Genomic DNA, 27,500 nt, shown 5'->3' with positions numbered 1-27,500 from the left:
TTACGTGTTTCTAATAAAAGATAAAAAAAAAGTTACGTGTTTTGTACATCGGAAAAAAATCGAAGTCGGAAGGTGTTAGCCAGTATCATCTGTATTCTGACACTAATCCTCTTTTTTTAATTTTTATTTATTTGTTTTTTTTTTAGTTTTCTCTTACTTCCATTATCTGTGGCCCGGGAAGGATGTCCCATATGAATGGCACGTTTCTTAATGTTAACAGTCTGTGTTTTTATGTTTCTTTGTTTATGTATTTTGATATTAGGTGGGATTTCAAGCGAGTTCAAGACTGAATACCTTCGGGAACCAGACGCTATCTTGAGTTGGATAATTGCTCATGGGTTGGAGGATAAATCTTTATTTTTTCATTTATCTATAACGATATCTGGCCGCGTGTTCATGCTCACAGAGACACAGACACACGCATGCATATATATATATATATATATATATATATATATATATATATATATATATATATATATATATATATATTTATATATATATATATATATATATATATATATATATATATATATATTTATTTATATATATATATATATATATATATATATATATATATATATATATATATATATATATATATATATATATATATATATATATATATATTTATGTTCATGTATCCGTGATAATCTGTAATCGTCGGTTTGCCAGACGTTGCGTTCGAAAACTTAAAGTGCACTTCTTTCCAACAGTAGTATGATCTTGTTAATTCCCTCAAAATCCTGCACATACTGATTACAAAAATATATTTAGCTTAAATCTAGACGAACTATTTATATATAATGAAAATACGTGTGAAACTAGCAGCACTTCAAAAATGGAAAACATGTAATTTTTCCGTTATGACAATGTGACTTTGCTTACCCTTACGACGTGTGTAAAGCTATGGTCTGTAAAGAACTGAATGATGGTCAAAAAGGAACCTGTCTATGAAGTATGTGCTAGTAGCCGGTGACCAATTTGTCAATATTTAACTAGATTTATTCAGAACAGACTTTGCAACGATTCAAGAGTATTATGGTTTGCCAGTTGTAAATATTATAATTCCAACAATCACTAGCACTCTATTGACTGAGCTTGTAGATAAGGGTTATCAAAATTTCTCGATTTTTTGCGAAGTGGCAACTCCACGAGTTGACACTCAGTCACGAGGGGTCTAATCACCATTAATCAAAACACAATGTAAAGCGACAGTTCGAATTATGCAATATGCTTTATTGCCTGTAGGACGTCGTGCTTGCACAAGGCACGTCATTTATTCGTTGAGCCTCTGCGTTTGTTTCATTTTCAATCTAAAAGTCTGAAAAGTGAATATAATATAGGAGTTAGATAATGGTGAACATTTTCTTCTAATGAGTTGGAATGTTGGATGAAGAACAAACACACACACACAATATATAAATGTAAGTGTGTACATACACCCATATATGCAGTATATATATATATATATATATATATATATATATATATATATATATATATATATATATATATATATACACACATATATATACTGTATATATGGGTGTATGTACACACTTACATTTATACATACACACTCATGCGATGCACACATACATACACACACACACACACACACACACACACACACACATATATATATATATATATATATATATATATATATATATATATATATATATATATATATATATATATATATATATATATATATATATTATATATATATGTATATATATGTATGTGTGTGTGTATAAACTCCCAAATAGTTAACAAATCTGAAGTTCAGTAATGCCTAGTCGTGGTCTTTGTTTTCAATGGAACTCCACTTGATGTTTATAATCTTAACGGCCTCTTTCATAATTAGTTATGGCAGATGTTTTACCGGCAGATGTCCTTCTTTATTTCAAGCCTTCCTGTTTATACGGGCTTTGGACCGGTACTGAGTTGATCTGGCTTGCCCTATAAGGGGCAGAGTTTTGTAAGTAACTGACACCCAAAGAGAATTCTTTATGGCATGTACCCCTATTAAGATCTGTATTCAGAATTTGGGTTTTCAGTTTTCTGTAGAAGAAAACTATTGGGATGGCTTAGTGCATAAAGCCTATCGTCACCACTGCACCAACTCAGGAAGACATAGGTTCAATTCTTGATCGGGGTAGGTGAACTCCGAGTGTAAGTTGTCTGGAAGGTATTGTGAATTTGATATTAATTGGATATGTCTTTTCAGTAACTGAATGTATAAAAAAAGGTCAGATTTAAATTTAGTGACAAACTACTGCGCGCGCGCGTGTGTGTGTGTGTGTATGTATGTACTGTATGCATATATATATATATTTCTAATCCAATTCACTATACCTCGGGAATAAATACACCCAAGGGAAAGTATATTAGGTATGGGGTTCGAACCGCTGCCGGAATTAGAGGCAACGATACACAGTGACTTTGACCACAGAGAGAGAGAGAGAGAGAGAGAGAGAGAGAGAGAGAGAGAGAGAGAGAGAGAGAGAGAGAGAGAGAGAGAGAGAGAATCTACTCCTACTCTTTGATTCTTACAGGGCATTGTGCAGGGGTCACATCACAAAGTGTGACATCCCGTCACACCACTTCTAGTACATTAAGGGAATGCCTGTCTGACAGAAGGGCAATAGTCATTGGTCATAATTAAGGTGAAATTACAGTGGAATTACAAATCTCCATTGGAGTACAAGTTGCGATGTGTTTTAGCTTTATCTTTATGGAAAAGTTAACAAAACACGTCGTGGCAGTTTTTTGGGAGACCCTTAAAATTATGAAAGAATTGAAACTAAAATGTGAATGAATATTTCTATTTGGGTACAGTTACATTAATCATCCTATTGGGTGAAGTTATGTAATCTAGAGGGCACTGACATCTCCAAAAGATGAAAATGATGCAGGTTAGAAAGGCATACATCTCCATAAGGTGGCAAGTTATAAAATATAGAACTTCATGTAACTACATAAGTTGAAAAGTTATCAAATATAGAACTGTAGGAATCTCCCTAAGTTAAAAATAATAAAATCCAGACCTGCATACATCTCCAAAAGACGAAGCGTTATAATATCTATAACCACAGATGTTTCCACAAGTTGAAAAATTATAACATCTAGAACCGATGATATACCCTTGTTAGGAAAAGTTATATTATATAGAACTGTTAACATCTCCATATACTAAAAAATTATAAAATCTAGAAACACAGACATCCCCTTAAGTCGAACTTTGGACAATTTTATTCAGTGACTGGTCATGCTGTGGGAGATAATTATGTCTAGCTAAGGGACACAGTAAAAAAAAAGATGGATGAGAGGAGTACCCGGTCAACTGTATAATGTTAAAGTGACTGAGGAGAGTGCAAGATATATGTTAGGTTAACATTTATCATTCTACTTAGGAAGACGCTTCAAGATTTGATTAAGAGAAGTAAACAAGCAAAACACTGTTGAAGGTACGATTACCAAGCAATACAGTAAAGAAGTTGTGGGAGTCATTTGAGAGTTATGGAAACGCTGTAAGTGGCATTTATGGTCTTTGAAAAAATTTGTCAAAGAATTGCTAAAGATGTAATTAATAGGGTGTTTAAGACGTGTGTTACAGAGGATCGTCTATTCAAAACAATAGTTTTCATTATGGCTAGTATTACAATGTGTAAACGATAAAGTAAAATCTAAGATGTGTGTTATGTTTTTGTGGCTGTTTGATATGTATGAAGTGATAAGAGTAGTCAAATAAAAGGGCAAGGGATGTTGATGGTAAGTATAGAGATGAGAAAATGTGCGCGAATAGAGTGCGACGAGGCTGATGTTTGCAAATGATGAACTTTTAATAAGGGATAGCAAAGAAAAAGTGCAGTGACTAGGGGCAACTCAACGAAATATGACACTGAGGGGTACCTCAACAAAAAGTGCCATTATGAATTTCAGTCTTGAAATAAATGCTGATGCTGTGTCAAAACTCTAGAGACACTGACTCATAAGACTATAAGGAAAATGGTATTATTTTACTTATGGACATTAATTGCTTTCAACATAAAATATAGGTTTTTCTGTTGTATTATGATGTGATTTGAATGATTTTCAGGTTTATTTCCATCGCAAATGAATACTTATCCTTCCCCGGCAAATGATATACTGTATACATAATTAATAAAATTACGACTTGTCAGAATACTGCAACCCCCTCTCCATAGCTAATACAGCAAAACTGTGTTTACTGATTACAGTTTTGCCGTATTAGCTATGGAGAGGGGGGTGCAGTATTCTGACAAGTCGTAATTTTATTAATTATGTATACAGTATATCATTTGCCGGGGAAGGATAAGTATTCATTTGCGATGGAAATAAACCTGAAAATCATTCAAATCACATCATAATACAACAGAAAAACCTATATTTTATGTTGAAAGCAATTAATGTCCATAAGTAAAATAATACCAGGAAAATTATTCCTTTTTAGCCAATAGTTATGAAAGCTGCCAACGAGGATTAATGCATCGATGGCCTAAATTGTTGGAAAAACCAAGAAAACCACCTTTACGAGCAAATGGTCCCTCACCAGTCAGGGCCGCCATCAGTCACATGCCATAAGTTCTAATTTTTCAGTCATCAAATGTGCATATTTTGATAATATAATTAGCACTCTATATCGAACTGTGGTTACGTCAGTAATATAGTTGTAATTCATCTCACAGGGTTTCATTATTGATTTTACCGTTGTGAATGGTGGTGTTTTCCTTTTGTTAACCCAGATTAATTTAGTTTTAGTTTTAATCGTTCTGCCAGTCCTATGTAATCTGTTATGCAAGTTGTCCGTTTATTTCCAATGTACAAATGCTACGCAAGTTTCCCGTATAGTTCCAAAGGTGTTGGTGTATATTCGTGTAGTGAAAAAATGTTAGATTGAGTTAGCCATGAAATATTTAATTAATTTTCTTTTGCAGGTTCGAGTTTCGTTTTCTATAATATACAAATTTATGCTAGGGGGGACTCTTTGAAAGATTACGCTGCCTGTAACTTTCGGTGTAAATGACCCAAGCAAATTAATTTTTGACATTTGTTGTATTAAATAATAATAAGAGTGACTATGAATCATATATCAGCTGCAATTCGCAATCAAAATAAAATTTTAAAAAGCTATTTTGCTGAAACGTCAGCAAATAAGACGGTAGGTAGTGGTTTTGAACATTGATGATTTGAAAAAGTAAGCACACGTCAATACCATTTACAAACATTTATTGTGTTAGGTTGAATGCCTTCATTCTATAAGCCCTTACAAAGAATAGGAGAGGCTCTCTAGATGAAGGGAAATACAGACAGAGATAGTGTCGAGGCAGTAACATTATAGCTACCGAGGACAACCCACAGCCAGCACACTAAAAACCCCTACATACTGGCAGTACAGAAAAGTGATTTAAAAAGGATTTTCTTTGTGTAAACAATCTGGAGATGGATTATTGTTGGCACGAAGATCCATATTGCTTAGTAAACAATGGAATCCATTAACTCTAGAAGGAAACCTTCTTGAGAAAATGACAGTATTTAAAATATACACTGATTGTGGGTATTGGCACATTTTGGCGAACCGTAGCAGCATAGCCTAGTCTGCCCAGAGCACTTCTGATCGTAAACAATTAACTTTTGTCATCAGAGGCTACGAAGAGTCTCCTAAGGCAGTATCGCACGTGAAATTTTCAGTATCTTTTAGCCTTAAATTTTACAGAACAGCCAATACTAGCAGAAAAAAATGAAGGCAGGAATGAATCTTTTATCCATAAATTTCACAGAATAGGTAATACCAGCAACAAAACTGAGGTCAGGTATGTTCTTACCGACGTGATAAGATCAAGAAGCGCGGTGGGTTCGTTCTGGCGTTTATAATTGGCAATAAAGTCTACAAGTTGCCAGGTCGATTGTTACAGAATTGGAAAGCATGAGAACAAATCTTGAACAATTCTTATTGTGTCTTAGGGGTTGTGATGGGAGAAGAAGATTCAGTCACTATCTAAGGTGATTTGGAAAACTGTTATTACTGTTCTTTATTTCGATTTAATTCCCTTATTACTCCTACATTTTCCCACTCCACACCTACTCTAAATGATTAATATTATACTCAGTATACCTTGTCTTCCTCCTATCTTGTGCAATGCCATGTACTTTCCATTCTGTGTTTATTCAATTTCGCATTTAATACTTATTATTTTTCTGTTTCCTAAAATAGATGTACTTTAATGAACTTCATTACGCATCCTACTTCGTCAGTCGAATGGTATTCGTATATTCCGAAAGGCATATTTATCAACATGCATGAATTTTTTTCGGTTTTCGCATGCTTCATAACTTGTTAGTTTCTCATTTCGTTTTATGTACCGTTTCATATTTGCCTATTTAATAACTTGAGGACTTTATAGCTTCTTTTTTCAAAATTTCTAATCTCACAAAATGCTTCTCTTCGTCCTTTTTTGTCATCTGGCTTTCTTTATTTATGCATATTGCTCTATATTTTCAATTTGCTCTTATTTTCATTGCGTTATAACAAGGAACTGTTTTTCACTAGCAAATATTCCATAAACCACTAACACTATTTAGTTATACCAATGTGTACTATCATTCTTGCTCTAATCATCTGCTCACTTCGCGCATTTTTAATTCACAATTCTTGTTTTATCTTTACTTATTGACTTTAAATAGTTTATCAACTTTCTTTTAGGGGAGCCCGTTTTCTATTTTGAATAAGTCTACCGTTTTATTCTTTGTCACGTTTATTTGTACGGTTTGGAAATATCTCTCAAAATCTGATGTCAACATTCGAGGAATTACCATTTGAAAATATTGCTTCCTGTTATGTTTCAAGCAAATTAATGTGAAGGTACTCAGAGGGAGTCAATGGACAAATATCTTGAACAACGGGTCTTTACCAATATTTGTCTTCATAATTGTCGAATCGATGACCAAGAGACGGCAATCCCGTAAGCACTCGTACCTTCTCGCCTTTGTCAGCAGTGAGTATTCAAAACCCACGGAATACTATTTAGGATAGTCTTCCTAGTGTTCATCGGGGAGTGTCTTGAATAATCGTCAAGAATGTCTGGGGGACAAGGAGTGTGTATCCGCATAATGAAGTTCTGGGTGCTATTAATGAAATTGTTTGGAGGCATGAACTTATGGCAAGTGTTGGCTTATTCTAAAACATTCAGGAGACTGAATGTTAACAACAAGGAATTTACCACGTGGCTGGAAGTTGGCAGGGTTAGTGGAACTAAAACTCAGACGAACCATTGTGCGAAGTTTTGTCATGGACAAGATAAGCACTGCTTCATTTTGTGGTCACTTCTTATGCTTCTTTTCTATTTATTCTTCGCTGTTGTCATTATCACCGAAACTTTAAGAATGTTTGCAAGAGGAGATTTCTCCTTCAAAACAGCAAGTCAAACCATAATGACTATTATCATCGTTGTTCCCGTTATTACATTCATCGCTTTACTGTTCCATCTTGTTTTAGAAAGTGAAAAACTTGAGCATCTAACTTCTCAACTAAGCAGCGCCACGCAGCATTTGGTATCCGAATCTGGCTGGAGAGAATACAAGTTGTTTTTCTTGTGTTTTTTTTCCTGCGGATGGATGGTGTTTTCAGCGATCAAGACGTGGAATAATGGATCTCCGTTGTTGCTGCTCGATATAATTTCTTTCATTATTATGTCTGCGTACTCTCTGGGGTATTATGCTATCGGCTGCAATACTTCTGCTCTCATCGGGAACGTCAGTTTTATAGTTGAAAGTGAACTGTCGTTATGCGATGCAAAAGTCATAAATGGTCCGTCGACATGCAAAGACTGTAGGGATCAAAAAGTGTTCAGAGCGAAACATCCTGAAAGAAACGCAATTAGGTTAAAACAATCACTTACAGCCCAGGATATTTTTTTGAAAACGTCTGAACTAAAATTGTGCCAGGAACTTACCAATGAGTACTTCTGCGTGCCCCTGTTGGTGGTTTTCACGACAATTGTTGCATACACAGTAATGAATTTCTACCAAATGCTAGTGAAAGACTCACGCATCGCATTGAGTTTTCTTCTCGTCAGCTGCTTTTATAACTTCATCACTCTGTTACTTCTGTGCTGTACCCCTGATTTTGTGACGTTGCAGGTAAGGACAACTTTATCCTACTTTTAAGGGTTTGTGTTATATACCACAACAGTTACGTAGTTTACACATTTTCACGGCACGATTAGCATAATATATTATAATTCTGTCCCCCTCAGTTAGTTTGAATCTTCATGTATAAAAATATGATAATTCCCTTAGCTAGTAAATTTCGAATCTGGAATCATTCCTCGCTGCCAAACGAGAGAGAGAGAGAGAGAGAGAGAGAGAGAGAGAGAGAGAGAGAGAGAGAGAGAGAGAGAGAGAGAGAGAGAGAGAGTATCGCTGTATTGTTTTCATGCGAAAATATGGCTCGTAGTTGTCATTATCCTTCCCTTATAAGCAACGTCACATCTTCGTCCATGGTCTGATACTATTATACAAGAATGGATCAATAAACTTGATATTGTTATTGTCTCATAGGCAGCACGCCACAACACTCCCATATATTTACATTATAAATTGACAAACACTCCTGTATAGGGGTTAGTCCTTCCGATACTGCCATTGCTCTAACAGAGACGAGGCCTCTCTTCTCTTTCGCCATAAAGGATTGATTACGTCACCTGGAAATGTTTGGAGACACCGAAGTGTGCCTGAAATTACTGAAATTATGGGTAACAATAATGAAGTTGCTAGGTGGCATGAACTTAGCCAAGTTTCAAGATTACTTTGATCAGCACAAGATACTGAAAGCTAATGGTAGAAACAAGTTTGCCAGTCAAGCCCAAGACTGTTTTGACGAACGTGTCACGAAGCAGGAGAAGGAGAAAATTGCTTGCACTGGTCTTCGAAAATCGATGAGAAATGGTAGCTTTATCCTTTGGTCTGTCCTTGTGCTTGTTTCCTCTATAACCCTTGTTCTAAAACTCATTGTCCATGTTTCAGAAATGTTTGTACACAGTTATGTTTCCTTCGAAAATACTGGACAGAGTGTTTTGACCCTCCTGATGTTGGTTCCTCCACTGATATTCACGGCGTTGCTGATTCATCTTATTCTCGCCAGCAAGAAACTGACGTATCTCGCCTCCAAGCTTCTCGAAATGGCAGGAAGACTGAGGCTTAATTCAAGATGGACAGAATTCAAACTTTGTTTTCTGATGGCCTTTGCTTTCGGGTGCGCCGAGATTTTATCTGTAAAGTTGTGGATTACAGCCTTGTCATCCTGTCAATTTTACTGGTGCAAATATTACACTATTGCTATCTTTGATATGATGTCTTTAGTGCTTGTATCAATTTACACTTTTGGATATTACTCCATTGGATGCAGTTTTTCTGCTGTTATCAGTCACTATAACGGCGAAATGGAAAAATCATTGTCAACGAACTTTAAAAGAATCGCATATGATCCTTCTGGAGGTACAAAGTGTAGTACACGACTGGAAGAAATCAGAGAAGCACCACGAAAAGACGAGGGTCAAAGGAAATCAGCAGTGATTCATGAAATGTTTTTGAGAATTGCCGATATGAAGATCTGCCAGAATACGGTTAATGAATACTTCTCTCTACCGCTGTGCGTCGTCTTTACAACAACAGTTCTCAATTTAATAAGTGTTTTCTTTAACATAGGAGTCAATGAATGGAACAAAGATTATGTTAATGTTTTTGTGTACTCTTTGTTCTATTTCGGCACCTTGGTAGTTCTGTGCGTCTCTCCTGATTTCGTCACAAGTCAAGTAAGATACTTTTGTGTTTTTTTATTATCCATAACATACACGTAGCTTCCTGTTTCTCTCTCTCTCTCTCTCTCTCTCTCTCTCTCTCTCTCTCTCTCTCTCTATATATATATATATATATATATATATATATATATATATATTATATGTGTGTGTGTGCTTGTGTGATAATATTATTTATTGTAGTTTATAATTTTTATAGGACCTAGGTTTCGGTTGTCAAGAATTAGCCATAAAGAGAACTTATTCCTCGACATTTATTTATCTATCCCATTTTTATTATAAAAAATAAGTCACTTGCGGTACACAACATTATTTTGACTCTAAACTTCTGTGTCCAACTCATTATTTCTCATATAACTGCTAAAACAGGTTATTTGTTAAGCGCAGAGCGAAAACTAGAGATAGAAAAGTGAAGGTTTAACGGTCAAGGGGGAAGATACCGAAGGAAACCGATTACAGTTTTCACAGGATTGCCTTCCAGGATCGCGTTCCAGATTTCTTAGTGTTTTACAAGTCCAGTCACCCCCAGGTTATAGACTAGATCAAATAAATTCTATGTATTTATGGGGTGACGTTTGAAAGATACATAATGATACTTTTAAAAATTCATCTGCGAGCATTTGAAAATTCGGTTCAATACTTTTTCTTATCGAGATTACATTTCTAGGTCTCAATTTATTAACTTAATGTACCCTTTCCTTTCATTAGTCCTACTTATTTTTTATTTCAACTTCCCTATATGTGTCTTTAACTTTTATATTAAAACTTTAAAGCCGCTAGACGGTTTCATCGTCAATAATCCTATTTCCTCCAGAAGAGAGTACATTTAAAACATTAAAAATGTTATTTGGGCTCAGTTATGGAATAACTGCTTTTTTAAAAATCTTTTGGCGGAAAGGAAGAAATTGTATAAAAATGTCTAAAAAGTGGAGCAACGAAAGAGAAAAAATTGTTAAAAACTTCCTCTTTGGATGCAGGAAGCTATATGCTAACTTATAATTTGAATTATTTCTAAATGAAAGGAATATTTCTATTTGATAAGCATGTATTCCATATAGAATAGCAACAGTTTTGCACCATTGAATAATCAAGCGAGAAATTGAAGGCTCATATCTATTTTTTCATCATAATGCATAACATATGGATCAGTGGGTATTAACAAAAATTCTGTAATAGGGAAGAGTCTTATCCAACAATGTTAGTTTTTTAAAATATGCCATTTACATGAAAAATATGTGTGATATAAGTAGGAAAATTAATTGATGATGTCAAATACTTTACGTTATAACTTACATCTAGATATATTTTCAACTCAAAACTCAAATTTAAAAGACATAACAAAAATCTTGACCATTGTAGACCTTCCAATTTATGCGTCATTATTTTATCTGTAACTGTCATATAAGTACTTGAAGCTTCACTTTATTCACACTTTTTTAAACGCGTTGCATTTAAAATCTTTCTTAGAACCCCGAGTGGCCTGTTGTTTAAATTCTTGTTTTCTGTGGAACTTCGGGAAATCTTTTGCAATTTCTTGCACTAATTCTGGCAGAGTCTGGAATAAGCCTCATTTGGTTGAGCTTCCTGATCAATGCGTATTCTTCTCCGTAATCTATTTTCAGCTTTTATTTTTACTGGTTTATATCTGCTATTGTCGACTTAATGATATCTGCTAACCTTTCCATCTTTGCTGACGTTCCTTGGAGTTCTGTTTTCATCTACTTTTCGCCTCCTTTGCTAACTTTTGCTGTGATTCCTTCCACCAATTGTTTACAATATAAATTACATCCTTCACACTGTAAACACGAGAGCGAGAGAGAGAGAGAGAGAGAGAGAGAGAGAGAGAGAGAGAGAGAGAGAGAGAGAGAGAGAGAGAGAGAGAGAGAGAGCATATAGATGATTAGGGATGAGTGGTTGTTTCCTTCATCCGAAAGCTGTCAGCTAGTGCTCCATCTCACAAAATGCTTACATACTGAGGGAATTAAATAAACTGCATGGTAAAGCAGCGTGACTTGGAAGGATCACATTATGGGCCTGGCTAAGTCTGCTTTCAAATGCTGAGTATAAATATTTCTTTTTCTGATGTACAGCACCTCTCCTGACAATCTGTGCGACTTATTAACTCTTGTAGTGAGTATTATTTGCATCATGTATAACAGGGACCTTTTTATTTACATGGCATTAAGAATACTAAATACCGTAAATAGCAGGAAGAAAAACCACATGAGTTAGAGGAATAATTACCCATTTCAGATATTAAATCAAGCTGGCTGTCCGCCATTAAGGATTCCCGCATGATGTTTTCATAGCCTGCACCTTTTCTGGGAGACTCTTATGAAACCCATTAAGACTAATGATACATATTACTCATCGTTGGAATGGTTAAAAAATTTTAATTCCTATACGAACTAGTCTATACTAATTCAATATCTTTCCGGTATGTTTTCTCAGTAAAGAAAGGCGATTCAATAAATTCCTTATTTTGAGTAATAGACCACACCCACTTGCTTTTAGCCAAACGTACATCGAGTTCATATAAGCCATTCTGTTGTTGCTAACATTACAACAAAGAGCCGAAGACTTCCTCAGTTATCCATGAAAGAAGATTAATCTCAAAGAAATGTCAGGAGGACCTCAAGCGTATCTAAAGTTATTGAAGTTGTGGGTGGCAATAATGAAGATACTAGGCGGCATGACCTTGTCCACGCTTCTGGAAAGTGTTGACCAAAACAGTAGACCAAGTACTCAGAATGAAACGGGGTTTGTTCCTGACGTCCATAGCTGTAAGGATGAATGTTACACAAAGGAAGAGATTGAGAAAAATAGTTGGGTCAGTTTTCGAAACATGTTCCAACAGAATGGTTTTATCTTGTGGTCATTCTTAGTACTGGTTTCTTACTTAGCTTTCATTGTTATGCTTGTATCCGATGTTTCCGAAATGTTTGTGAGAGGCGATTATAGTTTTGAGGTGACTGACCAGGCATTGCTTTCCTTCGCAATCCTAATTCAGTCGCAAATAATCCTGGTAATTTTAATTCATCTCATTTTCAGTAGCAAGACTTTGATGTCTCTTATCTTTCATCTTAATGTTATTCCACAAACTTTGTTGCTAAAAGGAAGATGGTTCGAATTTAAACTGTTTTTCTTTAGAATTTTCACTTTCGGCAGCGTTTTAGCTTTAGTGATAATCGAGTGGATTGGGCACGGTTTGGCGTGTGAGCAATATTGGTGCGATTCATATGCAATGGCTATCAGTGATATACTATGTACGATTTTTATATCTGTCTATTCCTACGGATATTATGCAATTGGATGCTATTTCTTTGCAGTTATCAGTCATTTTAACAGCATCTTGGAAATGGAGTTGTTATTGTACAAACAGATCACAGTAAGAAGTGAAGTTTACAGCAGTGAGTGGAATGGAATCCGCAAATTACACAAGAACGATAAAAGCCTGAGGGAGATAGAAATGGCTTTGGCTCGAGATATGTTCATGAAAATTACTGACCTGAAGAACTGCCATGGAATTGCCAGTGAATACTTCTCCCTGCCTCTTTTGGTAATATTTCCGGCAGTAGTCCTTCATTCATTAATGATGTTTTACTATGTTTTTGTGCTTGATTGGAAGGACATCTACGTTGATGTGTCTTTCTACTGTGTATATAACTTTGTTACTGTGGTAATTCTGAGCTTCACTCCTGACTTCGTCATGAGTCAGGTGAGTAATATCAAGTAATCTTTGGGTTTTAGTATAATGAGTGTTTCAAGACTGCGTCCCTTACGTTTCATTTTCTATTCAGAGAGATGATATATCTTGAGTATTCTTTCATGTAAAACTCCTGAAAAAACAAGAGATGCTAAAGGCAAATAAATGTTTCGAACTGAAATTTAAACTATAAAATATCAGTTAGTAGCAAATCAGAAAATCCATATGCTTGATTCACAATCTGATGTTATGCTAGTAAGACTCCACCTGGTAGTTCTTAGGAACACAGAAATTTCACGAATCTTAAGACAAATGATTTTTTTATATTCATCCATCCATATCACATATCATGGGTGGCCCCAGAAAAAAAAAACAATGGTTACGTTCACTTTTATATTGTAACTGTTTAGTGCAGGAATGAGCTCTGTTCAAAAATTTCTGCATCATCTGTAGTTCCATACACCTACATAATCGGGTTCAACTCCACACAAGTACGAATTATTCATATTCATCATTGTTTTTCTTTTTCAATATGTCTTATAAAAGTAAGGTTTGAATATCTGTAAATGGAGTTCTGATGCAATGATTTTGATTATCTAGTACTTAATCAGTAGGCTGAATGAGAGAGAGAGAGAGAGAGAGAGAGAGAGAGAGAGAGAGAGAGAGAGAGAGAGAGAGAGAGAGAGAGCATTTTTGAACATAGCTTTAATTTCTAAGATTTAACGAAGGAAAAACAACAACCAACTTCTTTGATTTCTGACTCAATATATGTATAGATTTTTTTCGTTTGCCTTTATTTTTTTTTTACCTGTACAGGCTGCCCATAGGTAGTTCGTAAAGATGTAATTGATTCTACGTACACTATCAATCGCAGTGTTGCAGTGGTCAAGTGCTGAACGCATTTTTGCCTCCAAAATGAATTCGAGCCTCCCTCTACGTAGGAAGGGAGAAATAACGAAATTCTTTCCATGTTGCTAAGAAAGAATAGTAAATTAAGAGTTCCTTCCCAACAATGTTTCCTTTGGGATGAAATATGACTTGCTGAAAAAAAAAGCCGATGTGTTTTAAAACAAAGAAACTGAAATCTAAAAAGGAACTTGTGAACATAAACAAACGTTCTGTTCAGTTCATATCCATTTGGTCTCCAGATTTGGTATTGTAACACTGGACTCTACTTCCATACTTCAGTGGTACTTCCTCTGTAATGATCTGATTACTTCAACTTTTGTTAACGCTGCCTTTTCTATTTGCTTTGCAAACCTTCACCTAATTAGCCTTCTTTATTCTGATGAGTTTTTGGCAATCAGGGTCGATTCTCTCATTTGAGAGTGTCTTCTGTATTTGCTGTTTGTTTTCTTTGTGTTTGTACCTTAAGGTAACATTTTTATCTCAAAGGTTTATTTGCATGATAATTCCACCTTCGTAAAATTAACATTTGTCAAGCTTTGTTGTATGCTAGCAAAGAGACTGGTAGGTAAATAGCCTAATACGTACAGAGACAGAGAGAGAAAGAAGAAGAGGGAATTGCTGGCCAGTGACTTAATTTCTTGACAAAAGGACGTCTACCAATATTTGTCATTCCAGGCAAGAAGACCAAATAGGACTTCCAATCGATGGTCGGTCGATCAATTAGGATGACTTTGCCTTCACTACAGTAACACCTGACCCTCTTGCTTCTATTAATAGTCTACATTTAAGGCGTAGTGTTCTTGCTCATGGCAACCTTGATCTTATTCAGAATCGAGAACCGTCTAAGTTATTCAAGGATGTCTGAGTGACAAGGAATGTGCATTATTACACTGAAGTCATGGATCGTGGTAATGAAGGTGATTGGCGGCATGACCTGCCAAGTGTCAGCTCACTTCAAGCAAATCAGGGTCCCAAGTTCTATGTTTAAATACTCATCTGAAGGTGAAACTGAGACGAAGTTTTGTAGCACTGTTTGGTATCTGCTTAGTTCCTCGTTGGGAGAGTGGGTTCTGTTCTCAGTTAACACTCTGCTGGCCGCGAGTTCGAATCTCCGACCGACCAATGAAGAATAAGAGGAATTTATTTCTGCTTATAGAAATTCATTTCTCGGTATAATGTGGTTCGGATTTCACAATAAGCTGTAGGCCCCTTTGCTAGGTAACCAATTGGTTCTTAGCCACGTAAAATAAATCTAATCCTTCGGGCCAGCCCTAGGAGAGCTGTTAATCAGCTCAGTGGTCTGGTTAAACTAAGATATACTTAACTTGGTATTTGCTTAGAAGAATCCGTTTTATTTCATGGTCATCCCTGGTGCTTCTTTTCTACCTGTTCTCCTTGTTTTATTCGTCATCGACTCTATAGGAATGTTTACGAAGGGGTGAATTCTCTTTTAAAACCTCTAAAGAAGTTCTTCTGACCATTTATTATAATAGTTTCTGTATCTACGTTTAATATTTTACTTTGCAATCTAGTTTTCAAAAGTGATAAACTGATACACCTCACTTCCTGGCTAAGCAATGCCACGCAGAGTTCGATATCAAAATCTGGATGGAGTGAGTACAAGCTGTTTTTCTTGTTTGTCGTTGCTTACAGTTGCATGGTGTTTTAACCGACCAGAAGCTGGGATGTTTATATGGCTTTTCTGGTGCCAAAAGTATTCTATGATTCTTCTCAGCGTGATTTCTTTCACCAAAATATCTGCATACTCACTTGGGTATTCCGTTATTGGCTGCAATATTTCGGCTGTTATTGGAAACTATATTTTTTAAATGGAAACTATATTGTCTTAATGTGATTTACAAGGCATATATGGGTCGGTAGGTGTAAGATCAGGTCAAAGAATTACATTTGTATCGCCACTCATATAACAATTACCACTACCAACATTCGAGTCTTCATTCATAAAGTATATGGGCAGGGTGTCTAGCACGTTATGCTACAGTATCAATGAGTAGGAGGGCTTGCAGTAATGACGTTTTACTAGCCTCTATCTATGAGCCTGCTAGATTTAGCTAAGTTTTCCATTAAATTCCTTTGATTTACTCTGATAAGTGCCCTTATTATCAACATTAGACATCACTGCATATTTTTACCAATTAGGCTGTGGCCTCAAATAGCTATTTCCAAAATACGATCCATATCCGATGCTTTGGTAAGATTTTATCGACGAAAATCAATTAGACACGGCCCTGAAATGCACAGTAGTTATGTAGTGCAACATACTATTTGAATTTTACTTTACTGATTCTCTTTAAAAAAATTAAAAGTAGTTGAGTCGAACCTGGCTGCAGAAATGGCTGAAACCAAAATTTTCTCACGATGGATATCTTTATGTGTCCGACAAAGAGACCAAAAACGACCCTTTAATGAAGTTTTGGAGATGTGAAAGGAAGAACGAGTGCAAAGCCCGTATACACTCTAAAAACAATGAAGTAATAAAGGAAATAAACGAGCATTCTCATGGCGCTTCAGCAGCAGGCATGGAAGTAGCCGTAATTAAAACCAGTGTAAAGCGTTGGGGTGGAGAGTCAAGATCAACCATCGACAATTATAACATGGCTGAGTTTAGAATGATGCAGCATTAGCCGCTTCATGCTCAATCATTTATGGCTCATCAGCAGAATGTCAAACCCACATACACACACACACACAGTATGCTCTCTCTACCTACCATCTAGCAAAGTCTTCTCAGTGATGAATTTAAATCCCTCATTCAACAGCTACCACGTCTCTTTGTTATTCTGGGAGACATGAATAGCAGAAACCCTCTTTGGGGAGATATCATTACCAATCAAAGAGGAAATTACCTGTGCTCCATCACAGAAAATGAAAATGTGGGAATCTTAAACACAGGCGGTCGACACATTTTCATGTTCAAACAGACACATTGTTAGCAACTGAATTATCTATATGGAGAGTGATAAATGCTAGATTTACTAGCGATCATTTTCCAGTAGTAATGAATGTACCTTCAAATCCTCCAACTTCAAGGTTACCTAAATGTAACATCGGTAAAAATGATTGGGCAACATTCCAGGAACACAGCTCAATGGATGACTCGGTTGATGACTCCCTCTGTAGGTGATGCTCTAGATTTTTTCTATACAATTATATTTTTGGACGGTCTTCAATCAATACCTGGGACTAAAGGCATATTTATCCGCCAACCAGTTCCCCTGGTGGACTCGTAAATGCCAGGAAACTCATAGAACTATGGGCTCAGCTTTCACCAGATATTGCAGACAAAAATATGAGTATTACTATGTTGAATTTCAAAAAACACGATATCATTTCCGCATGGAAATTAAAAAGGCACAAATGGAATCTTGGACAATTTTTATATCTTCACTAAATTCAAAAACACCTCTGACTTTAGTTTGGAAGATTGTTAGAAAAATAGCAGGAAAATTTACTCCTTGTTAACCTTCAATTATCAAGATCAACGGTTGTGAATTAGCAGATCTTTGGTTAGTGGCAAATGAGTTTGCTAATCATTTTGCTAATGTTGCAAAGAAAAATGATGACCTACCCTATTCAGCTCAAAGATGGCTAGTGCAACAGGTAGATGTTGACTTAATACAACAAGGAATGAGTAATACAACACACCTTATACCATGAGGGAATTTGAATCAGCCTTAAGTAAATATAGTGAACCAACTCCTGGACTGGATGATATAACATTTAGTGATTAAACATACCCCCTAAAATACAAGATTTTTCATATCAAACAGAATTTTTCAATAACATATCTTCCCTAAGCTTTGGGAGATGTTAAAATTACTTCAATTTGTAAAAGCAGGGGAAGACTCTTTCAAGACAAAGAATTATCATCACATTGCACTGATATCATGTCGGTGTAAGATCATGGAAGAAATGGTGAATACATGTGTGATGTGGTACTTCGAACATGGTAAATATCTGTCACCCGCTCAATTAGGTTTTCGAAGTATGCGTTCCACAACTGATGTGTTGGTTCAAATAGGATTTTCAGTGTATGTGTAGCTTTTGCTAACAAACAGTACCATGTCACTTTTTCCTTAGATCTTGATAAGGCTCATAATACATATTCTAAGGGTTCTTTATGAATGTAACCTGAGAGGAAATCTACCTCTTTTTATCAAGGCATTATTAAAAATAGGTTATTTCAGGTTCAGGTTGAAACAACAATGTCAGATGTATCCTACCAAGGTGTGCCACAAGGAAGTGTTCTAAGTAACTTTATCCACCTGCGCAACCAATGGAGTATCCAAAATAATTCCCAGATATAGCTTATACTCTTTTTGTTGATAACCTTTCCACATGTTTTGCAGCATCTAGGATGGCAGTGCCTGAACGGCGCCTTCAGCTCTGCATTGATAACATAGTAAAGTGAGCTGAGATGAATGGTTTTAGGTTTTGAGCTAGGAAAATGGTAAACATGCCCTATTGCCGCATAAGAGGATTCCATCCTGATCCAGATCTGTTCATACAATGCTTCAAGAATTAATTTTTTATTGCACTCTAACTTGAATTCCTCATCTGAAATATATGAAGACAGAATTCTTGACTGTAATGAATGTCCTGAAAGTTCTGTCCCGCACTTCCTAGGGTGCTGACCAAACTCAGATATTGAGACTATGCAAGGCTTTGGTCTCTTCAGAATTAACTTATAGGTGTGAAGTGTACACCACAGCAAAGCCTAATAGCCTTAAATTGCTTAACTCAGTTACTCATGGAGGAGTAAAATTAGTTACAGGAGCATTTAAATCGTCTCCCACTAAGAGCATGCTTGTAGATGCTGGTGAGATGCCTCTGGCTCTTCACTACCAATGTCTGCTGGTTCTGAGCTGGTACAGATTTCAGAGCATATGTTTAAGAAATGAAAGGCATTGGCAATTCTATGAAAATCACCACAAGCAACCCCAACATTTGCTTTTAGACTGGAATGTATAACCAGGCAATTAAACATGCCAAAGATGGAGATTTTACCAGCTACATATGTTTTTAACAACCCCGGAACTTTCCAGAGGTAAAATTCTGTAGATATTTTAATTCAACAAAAGCAGAAATGTTCAGTGAGTCAACGAGATCAATGTTTTTAGATTATTCCTCCCAGCACAATAACTTCGTTGCAGTTTTCACGAATGGCACCTCAAACTCAGATGCTAGCGTCGACTTTGGAGTGATCTTTCCTGATTTAGAAAGAAGCAAGAGATTATCATCTGTTGCATGTATTTTTACAGCAGAACTGCATGCGATTTTAAAGGCCTTAAAGATTTTAACTCTGAATGAAAATAGTTTTACTATACATTGTGACTCAAGAAGTACTCTTCAGTCTTTAGAATCTTTTAACTCTTCACATCCATTGATTTAAGGGATATTGGAATAACTGTTGATAGTGAAAAGAAGAGGTAAAGAAATACATTTTTGCTGGGTGCCTTCCCATGTTGGAGTGGTTGGGAACAAGCAAGCTGATCAACACAATAGGTCAGCAATCACCTCTCCAGAACTTTCAAGTAGGTCAGAAAATGAAAAACCTTTGGCAGTCCCTTTGGGAAAATACAGTAGTTTACAGCTAACGGTTTCTTCAGTACAGAACGCCCCCACCCCCACCCCATCAGTGAAAAATTCCCAAGATAATTTTTCTAGTTTGTAGAATCAGTACAGGTTTTAAGAAGAGAGAGAGAGAGAGAGAGAGAGAGAGAGAGAGAGAGAGAGAGAGAGAGAGAGAGAGAGAGAGAGAGAGAGAATTTTGTTAACTTGCTTCTTTCCGCTACTTATGGATCTACGGCCAGCACAAAATCGATCAAATTCTCACCTAACGAGAGTCGAGTAAACATTTGTATAATATAAGACGTCAATGCTAACAAACTCCACCCTCTAAGTTATATTTGCCTTCAGTTTTGTTAAGTTTGGGTTCCACAACAGCAACGCTTATTGTGTTGGTTGATCTAAAAGCAGTCTATCTCTCGTACACGGCCAACATAGTGATAGTCAAATTCAAAGGGAGAAACGCAAAGGTTACCAGAAGTTGTCCATAGGTACCTGGCAATATTTGCTATTCCGTAGGAAACGTTCCTCACTGTATACTTCATTATAAACCAAAATCTTTGATATTAATTTAGAGAACTCTTGTTTCCACTAAGATTAAAACAAACATCCTCTTGTTTTGTAAATGCTGCCCACTAACAGTCAAGAAAAATATACCTCTAGAGTATCTGGAGGAAAAGGAGCGTGTATCATCATACTGAAGTTATGGATAACAATAATGAAGACGTTAGGAGGTACGACCTTATTCCAAGCGCCAGCTTACTTGAAAACGCTCAGGATACCATTTCCTGCAAACGAAGGAGGTTTGCACGCCCAGTGTCCTTACTTACAAGCTGACGATATCATGATGAATGAATTTAGAGAGAATGCTTGCGTTATTCTTTGGAAGTTCCTCAGAAAGATTTGTTTCATTTTATGGTCTTTCCTTGTGTTTCTCTTCTACTTAGTCTTCGTTATTTTTCTTATTAGAGAAATTTTAGCAATGTTTGCAAATGGCAGTTTCTCATTCAGTACTGCTGATGAAACGCTAAGTACGTTTATAATATTAGTTCCTGCATTTGTGTTTCCTACGTTGCTGTGCCATCTCTCTTTTGAAAGCAAGAAACTTTCGGTTCTCATTTTTCAATTGGACAACGTCACGCAACATTTGGTGTCACAATCTGGGTGGAGAGAATACAAGCTGTTTTTCTTGAGCCTCTTCGCATTCCTATATATGGAATTATTAATGATACGGATGTGGAGTCCTTTATTGTCAAACTGTACATATTACTGGTGTCAGGGTTATTCTTTATTTATCCTAGATGTGCTTTCCTTAATTCTTATGACATCGTACTCTTTTGGATATTATGCCATCAGCTGCAACATTTCTGCCCTCATTGGAAACTTCAATGTCACTGCTGAAATTGAACTGTTTTCACATTATAAAAAAGCTGCAAATTGTCGTACAAGACACAATTACTTTGGACGTGATGAGAATGCATTCGGTTCGCAACATGGTTATACAGGCAACCTTCGAAGGATGAAGTTTAGTAATGCCACAGAAATATTTATGAAAATGACAGAACTGAAAACCAGCCAGAAACTTATCAATGAATACTTCTTCGTACCTTTGCTGATAATCTTTGCAACTATTATCATTTACACAGTGAAGGGTCTCTACGAAGTGTTAAAAATCGATCTACATATGGCATTGTCTTTTATGTTCTTCAGCTGTTTATATAACTTTGTCACTCTTGTACTTCTGTGCTATACGCCTGACTTCGTCAAGATTCAGGTAAGGAATGTGCTCTCCCAATTGAAAGAGGTTTGTTTCATCATATAAATAACGATATCTTTTTTTTTCTATTGCCTGTCATATATTTCAGAATAAGTGCGCAACAGGCATTGCAGGGAGAGAAACTACATTTTCCTCATTGTTTCTTACCATTAATCTTTATGTTTATTGCACAAAAGGACCTCTATTAATTTCTACATTGGACTGTTCTTGATCTTTCACATATTTAATATTGCACCGCACCCCTATAGTAATTTATCAGTCATTTTCTTGACACTCAACGTAATTGATATTGCAATGCACCCCTATTGGTATTTACAGACATTACTGTCGATTTGTTAATGAACTTCATCCATTTGGAAAAAATTTTCACAGAAGAGATGTATATCTACTTACCATTTTAATGTGCATATGACTTTGTCATCTTGGTAACTTTGTGCTGTTCCCCTAATTTCGTTACATGTAAGGTAAAAATACTATTTATATTCGCTGTTACTTTAATTGTTATTTATTCAGTATGTCTTACTGGTTTTAATTGACTTGTAATTATATAAATCAGAATATGTTTAAATTTTGTCTTTTCTTACATTTTAGTTTTGTCATAATGAAGAACTGTTTGATTAACAGTCTCCAAATTCATTCAATAACTACTATTCTATGAACACCATAACTATTTAGTTGGATTTTTGCACTATCACTCTCCGTCTAATCTTATCTTTTATGTTCGCTTATTTACGTCCAAGCAAAACACGAAAAGTTTCTGAATTATTAATTCACCTTATACCTGTTTTCATTCACATTTCTTGTTTTACTAATTTTACCTTATTAACTTATTGAGTTTCTGGTAAGGGAGGATATTCCCCGTTTTGAATGAGTCTTCCTTTTTATCCTCATCTTGTGTTTTTTCCTTGTACATTTTGCAAACAAAAATCCCTCAGAATTTCCTACCGACATTCGTGGAATCAACATTTAAAATATTGCCTCCAATCATGTTTCAACTATGTTAATGTAAAGGCTCCAGACTGGCTCGATGATCTAAAGACTGCAATACTACATGCATTCTTGCCTTAGTTAGCAGTGTGCATTCTAAAACCCGCGGAATATTATTTCAGGATAGTCTTCCTCGTGCTCATCAGGGAGTGCCTTGAATAAACATAAAAAATGGTGGGGGGGGGGCATGGAGTGTGTATCAGCATAATGAAGTTCTGGATGCTATTAATGCTATTTTTGGGGGGCATGAAATTATACCATGTATCAGCTTATTGCAAAACGTTCAGGAGAGTGAATGTTAACTGCAAGGAGTTTCCCACGTGGCTGGAAGCTGAGAGGGCCAATGAAACTGAAACTCGGACTAGTCATTGTGCGAAGTTTTGGAATGGACATATTAAACAATGTTTCATTTTGTGTTCACTTCTTGTGCTTCTTGTCTATATTTAACCTTCGTTGTTTTCATCATCACCGTAACTTTAAGATTGTTTGCAAGCGGAGATTTCTCGTTTAAAACAGCTAGTCGGACAATGATAACTATTATCATTGTTGTTCCTGTAATCATATTCATCACTTTATTGTTCCATCTTGTTTTCGTAAGTGAGAAACGTGAGCATCTTACTTCCCAACTGAGCAATGCCATGCAGCATTTGGTATCCGAATCTGACTGGAGAGAATACAAGTTGTTTTTTTTATGTGTTTTTTCCTGCGGATGGATGGTGTTTTCATCGATTAAGAAATGAAATAAATCTTTTTCATTTCTTGTAGCATTTCCTTCCATGTTTGGCGCCAACGCTTTTATTTTTGTAGACATGATTAATTGTAAGAAAATCCTGGTGTGTCTCAAAAGTTTTGTTTCACTTTTTAGTGCATTTTAATAAAAGCTTGTTTAAAAAAAATTTTTTTTATATATTTTTTATAATATTTTTGACAGAAACTGTTACCGATTTATGATTGTAGCTAACGAAATTTGTATCCTGTCGAGCCAGAGAAGGTTTGAAAAATCACAAGGGTTATTTACCGAGTCAAAGTTGTGAAAAATAAGAAGAGTTTCATACAAATCCTCAGGTACCGGGAGAGGTCACTGTAGGGTCACTAGAGGTCACTGCTGACCTACCGATCATGTAAGGTTGTATTGTCACTGAGATTGAGTAATCTGCAAAATTTCAAGTCACATCGGACGAAGGGAACAGGTCGAAAATTGAGTTACAAGATTTGACGACAGACAGACAGATGCAGAAGTCAAGTTAAATAAAAGCATGTAAAAATATAACTATTCCCTTACCTAGTAAATTTCAAATCTGGAATCATTCCTCACTGGCAAACGAGAGAGAGAGAGAGAGAGAGAGAGAGAGAGAGAGACGATTACTGTGTTATTTTCATCCGAAAATGTAGCTCGTAGTTTTCATAATCCTTGCCATTATAAGAAAAGTCATATCTTTGTCCATGGTTTGAAATTATATAATAGATCAGTAAACTTAATATTGTTATTGTCTCACTGGCAGCACACCACAACACTCGCATATGTTTACATTATAAATTGACAATCACTCCCGTATATGGGTTAGTCCTTCTGCTACTGCCGTTGCTCCCACAAAGAGACGAAGGCCTTTCTTCTCTTTCGCCATAAAGGATTGATTACACCACCTGGAAATGTCTGGAGACACCGAAGTGTGCCTGAAATTACTGAAGTTATGGGTCACAGTAATGAAGCTGCTAGGTGGCATGACCTTAGTCAAGTTTCAAGATTACTTTGACAATTACAAGATACTGAAAGCTGATGGTAGAAACAAGTTTGCCATTCAAGTCCAAGGCAATTTTGATGACCGTTTCACGAAGCATAAGGAGAAAAGTGCTTGTACTGGTCTTCGGAAATCGATGAGAAATAATAGCTTTATCGTGTGGTCTGTTCTTTTACTTGCTTCTTATATGGCCTTTGTTCTAAGGCTCATCGTCCATGTTTCAGAAATCCTTGTAAACGGTTATCTTTCCTTCGAAAAGACTGGGCAGAGTCTTCATTCCCTTGTGATGTTGGTTCCGCCACTGATAATCATGGCGTTACTGATTCATCTTATTCTCGCCAGCAAGAAACTGACGTCTCTCGTCTCCAAGCTTCTCGAAATGGCAGGAAGACTGAGGCTTAATTCAAGATGGACAAAATTCAAACTGTGTTTTCTGATGGCCTTTGCTTTCGGGTGCATCGTGATTATATCTGCTAAGTGGTGGATTAGATTCTTGTCATCCTGTCAACATTACTGGTGCAAGTATTACACTTTTGTTATCCTTGATATGATGTCTGTAATGCTTATTTCAACTTATTCTTTTGGATATTACTCCATTGGATGCAGTTTATCTGCTATTATCAGTCACTATAACCGCGAAATGGAGAAACTATTGTCAACTTACTTAAAAAAATATGCAGATGATCCATCTGGAGGTACAAATCATTACATAAAACTGGAAGAAATCGGAGAAACACCACGAAACGAAGAGGATCAAAGGAAACCAGCAATGATTCACGAAGTGTTTTTGGGAATTGCCGATATGAAGACCTGCCTGAATATGGTTAATGAATACTTCTCCCTACCTCTGTGTGTTGCCTTTACGACAATAATTCTCTATACAATAAATCTTTTCTTTAATGTGGGAGTCAGTAAATGGAGAGGAAAGCATGTTAACCTTTTATTGTACTCTTTGTTCTATTTCGTCACCCTGGTAACTCTGTGTGTCTCTCCTGATTTCGTCACAAGCCAGGTAAGATATATCTGTATTTACTATTAGCCATACACTAATACATACTACAATACACCCAGCTCTCTCTCTCTCTCTGTCTCTCTGTCTCTCTCTCTCTCTCTCTCTCTCTCTCTCTCTCTATATATATATATATATATATATATATATATATATATATATACATACATATACATACATACATATATATATATATATATATATATATATATATATACATACACACACATATATATATATATATATATATATATATATATATATATATATATATATATATCATAAAATCCACGTCGGAAGGTGAGTGAAAACCGGGACTTTGAACAAGTACTTTCGTAGTTTATTCTACATTTTCAAGTTCACACTGAATACAAAAGAAGTTGACAGAGTCTTATATACAAAAACAGAAGGGGGCGGGGTTACAGTTTGCCAAGAAACATATAGAAAAGACAAGAAGGCTCTAATTCTATATTTTCAAGAAACTGAGAACGGATAGACTTCATTTAATGAACAGGATTCCCCCCGATTGGATAACAGTGCTACTGAACAGAATTTATAATCGACTTAGATTCAACCTAAACAAGCTAGTTCATCCCCTGGATCATGAATTAAAAATTCTCATTGAGATAAGTGATTGGAATAACAAAAATAAGGACGATAATGCAATAAGCCTCTCGAACAAACGACTGGACAGACTCTTAAATGTGCTTTAAGCTATGACTTATCATATTCTATTAGTGATGACATTTCGTGCACAAACATCATCTCAGAGATATCCAAACTGGAAAAGAAAAACACAATTGTATCACATTCAATGAATTTAGGTAAAGGTCTTTTCTTCGGCTTACTTCAAATACCTAATAAAATAGTGAATTTCCCAAAAAGGTTTATAGGTGCAATTCACGAAACGAAGAAATATAAAAGTTTGCACATTACTAAAACCCACAAATTCAATTGTTTTGTAATAACGGACAAAATTAGCTATGTTGAAAAAATGGAAAACTTATTATCTGATTCTAGTACTTACAAAAAACTACGGAAATACCGCTTAGTTGATGTCATAAACAGTTTCAATTCTAAAATAAAAACTATACTAAAGGAATTCGGCTCAAGAAAAGAGAAAGTGTCAACGACTGGCCCATCGTTACCTAACATGTACAGATTAATCAAAATCCATAAAAGAGATTTTCCCATTCGGTCCATATCAGTTCAACCGGTTCTATTAGTTATAAACTTTCTAAATATTTAGCTAAATTACTATCACCTATTCTGGGTACTATTTCAAATTCCCATTTACAAAACTCAGTTGATTTCTGTGCTAGACTTTACCATATTGAATCATCCAGTACTGACAAATTAACCAGTTTTGATGTGACATCTTTTTTTACTAAAGTTCCTATTGATGACTTACTTCAAAATTTATCACAACATTTGGACTTGTATAATCTAGAATTACCTACCAATGTTATTATTAATTTGATATCCCTTTCTATAAAATTGTAAATTCACTCTCAATGGTAATTTTTATGAAGAAATATTTGGTATGGCTATGGGAAACCCTCTTTCGCCACTTTTGTCTAATATTTACATGGCATTCTTTGAGTCTAGATTCATTTCAAGAAATCTATTCTCTAAAGTGTTTTGGGTTAGATATGTAGATGATTGTTTGTGTATAGTAAAGGAAAATGTAAATATTCCTGATTTCTTGCAAACAATTAATAATCTTGTACCATCCATAAAATTCGCAATAGAATATGAAGAAAATAACTGTATACCATTTTTGGATGTCTTAGTTACTAGAAATAACACCAATTTTTGTTTTAAAGTATATAGGAAATCCACGAATAATTTGTCATATATTCATTTTTACTCTAACCATGCTAAACAAATTAAGGTGTCAACATTTTCCTGTATGTATCTTAGAGCCCTTAGAATTTGT

At 35.7% G+C, this 27,500-nt stretch overlaps 2 protein-coding genes across 2 annotated transcripts in view; both read right to left on the bottom strand.

Annotated features, from left to right (window-relative positions):
- The window catches only part of LOC136848174 (uncharacterized), an 11,267-nt gene extending 10,340 nt beyond the window's left edge, over positions 1 to 927 (bottom strand). Inside the window, exon 1 of the mRNA XM_067120470.1 lies at positions 889 to 927. The gene's annotated coding sequence lies outside the window, so the exon portion shown is untranslated. The remainder of the gene's footprint in view (positions 1 to 888) is intronic.
- The window catches only part of ple (tyrosine hydroxylase ple), a 536,948-nt gene that overhangs the window by 73,036 nt on the left and 436,412 nt on the right, over positions 1 to 27,500 (bottom strand). The gene's annotated exons all lie outside the window — the stretch shown is intronic.

This window comes from Macrobrachium rosenbergii, chromosome 18 (genome assembly GCF_040412425.1).
Source record: "Macrobrachium rosenbergii isolate ZJJX-2024 chromosome 18, ASM4041242v1, whole genome shotgun sequence".
Taxonomy (NCBI): Eukaryota; Metazoa; Arthropoda; class Malacostraca; order Decapoda; family Palaemonidae; genus Macrobrachium; species Macrobrachium rosenbergii.
The sequence above is the reverse complement of the archived record's forward strand: the minus strand, read 5'-3'. Positions and strand labels throughout refer to the sequence as shown.